Raw genomic sequence first — 2951 nt, forward strand, 5'->3', positions numbered from 1 at the left:
CTCCCTCCAAACCTTCCTTTCAAATCAAAATAAATCTTTAAGCACACACATACACACGGAGAGAAGAGGGCCTCTGGCAGCTCCCATGTGTTACTAGGAGATTTTTATTGGAGGGCTAAATCAGCTTTCCCACTGACTTTGAGTCTGGTCTGGAGGGTTGGCAGGGGACAAGATGTGCAAGTGGCCTCTGAAAGGCTCCCTTTCCCTCGGTCTGTCACGGTGCCTGGACTCAAACAGCCAAGGCGGAGTCCCAAGAGGCAGTCAGCTCTGGGAATGCCCTGCCTATCTGTTTGGATGAGGCAGTCCCCCAGTGCTGAGGGTGTACTGCCCTCTCCCCGTGAGTTCTCCCTGCCGGGGACTACACGATAGGATGGAGGGTGTAATTTGGTCTCTGGGCATTCGCCGTGCCTGACTTCAGATGTTCAGAGTACCGTGTGTTCCTCGCTCACTCCAAGGACCACACAGATCCTTGGTGTGCTTGGTGCACCTGCGTGGGTAGGGGTGGAGTCACTGTGAGCTCATCGTTGGCAGACAGAAGGGGAGGCTCTGATCATGCCAGCTCACGTCATCATACCCTCCGCCATGCTGACAAGAGCAGAGCTCCACCTTGCACTCCTGCCCCACCCTCTGGCACTGCCCAGACCAGAGCGTCCTGACTCTAGCCAGCACATGCCTCAGAGTATCCACTGAACGAGCAAACATAACACAAAGCCAAAGAGGCTTCAAAGATAAAAGTCAACAGGGAAGAAAACCAACAGATGTCACCACAAACGCCTAAAAATAAACGTAGTAATGTGAGAAACATCAAGCTATGCAAGGGCACTTCAATATCAGAAGTGAAGATAAAGTCATTGAAGTGCCTGAAAAGGAAATTAAAAGAATAATCAAGACACACAAAAGCAAATACGTGAGAAAAGAAATACATAAATGACATGAATGAAAAATTCTGCTGAGATAGATGTTGAAGAGAAATCAAACTAAAATATCAGAAATAAAAAATGTCAAATAGAAAATACAGTGGAAATCCTTAACAGACCTTGTGAGGCAGAAGAAAAAATATCTGATAGAAGACAAATCCTTGGAAATATCTCACAGCAAATATATATATGTATATACATATTATATATATTGAAAACAGCATTCAAGCTGTATAGGATACTATTGAAAGATCAAACATACGTGTCACAGGAATTTCTGAAGGTGTGGAAAGAAAAAAAATCAATGAAGAAGTGGCAGAGCTAATGTACCATAAACCAAATGGACCAAATTGAAAGCAACAGAACATTTCATCCCACAGCTATGAAATACATATTCTTTTCATTAGTGCATCCATAGAACCTTATTTAGAATATATCACCAAGGGCCCAGTACAGTTAACCTAATAGCTGAAGTCCTTGCCTTGCACATATTGGGATCCCATATGGGTGCCGGTTCATGTCCTGGCTGCCCCACTTCTCATCCAGCTCCCTGCTGTGGCCTGAGAAAGCAGTCAAGGGCAGCCCAAAGATTTGCGACTCTGTACCCGCATGGAGACCTAGAAACTCTTGGCTCCTGGCTTCAGATCAGCTCAGCTCAGCTCCAGCCATGTGGCCATCTGGGGGATGAATCACAGGACAGAAGATCTCTGCCTCTCCTCCTCTCTATAGATCTAACTTGGCAATAAAAATAAATAAATCTGTTTTTAAAAAAGAAAGGAAGGGAGGGAGGGAGGGAGGGAGGAAGGAAGGAAGGAAGGAAGGAAGGAAGGAAGGAAGGAAGGAAGGAAGGAAGGAAGGAAGAAATCCATTAGGGCTTATGACCTCATATCAACTTGACAAACTGTAAAGACCCCATCTCCAATGAAGGTCACATTAGGAGGTTCTGAAGGTTTGCAGGGACACAGAAAACCCTAAGTTGTGTGTTGGGGGCTTCATTGTGTGTTAGTTAGTTAAGCTGCCACCTGTTACATTAGCATCCTATATGGGCACCTATTTGATTCCTGGTTGCTCCGCTTCTGATGTAGCTGCTTGCTGATATACCTGGGAAAGCACTAGGAGACTGCCCAAAGACTTGGTTTCCTGCATCCTTTAACGGGACCCGGATGGAGTTTCTGGCTAATGGGTTTGGTCTGACCTGGCCCGTCGCCAGCCATGGCAGCCATTTGGGGAATGAACCAGCAGATGGAAGATCTCTCCCTCTTTCTCTGTAATTGCTTTTCAAATAAATCTTATAAAATAAATGAACAACACAGCACATGAAAGTTGTTTTCTGGTGCCCCTTTTTGCACAGCAGAATAAAGAGTGAAGTTAGCCAACAGAGGGAAGACGGATGAGTAGTGGTGGAGATTCTAAGAAAGAAAACCAAGAGATAGCTTTCCTGGAGACTGGCAGCTGAGTGAACACGGGAAATGAAGAAGCACCGAGGTGGCAGTTTTTTAATCAGTCTCAGCAGTAGGACATGCATCAGCCCCCCAGGACTGGATGTCCCACCTGCTCAGGAAATCTCTGGGTGGAGCTTAACATGACATTGTGTGCAATGCTTGAATGATGTTTTGTTAACATTTCCGAATGAATTCATTCTTTCACAGGATGATGGTGAAGCGCACAGTCTCAGGGTCAGCATCCTAGAAGAGCGATTAACTGCTGCCTGGGATGACACCATCTCATATGGGTGCTGGTCTGAGTCCCAGTGGCTCTGCTTCCAATCCAACTACATGTTAAGGACATGAGAAAAGAGTAAAGGTTGGCCCCAGAACTTGGGCACCTCTACGCACACAGGACACCAGAATAAAGCTCCTGATTCTTGGCTGGGTTGCATCCTGATAAACTTGTGGTGAGGTGGAAATATTTATATTGTAGGCCAGTTGTGTGTTTTATCACACCTGCACTACAGAATGCTCCAGCTTAGCAGCACAGCACACAGTGGTTTCCCTTAGCAACCACCTGGCGGATGAGAGCTGGTGCCTCCCTATC

The sequence above is a fragment of the Ochotona princeps genome, chromosome 2, assembly GCF_030435755.1.
Source record: "Ochotona princeps isolate mOchPri1 chromosome 2, mOchPri1.hap1, whole genome shotgun sequence".
In the NCBI taxonomy this organism is placed as follows: Eukaryota; Metazoa; Chordata; class Mammalia; order Lagomorpha; family Ochotonidae; genus Ochotona; species Ochotona princeps.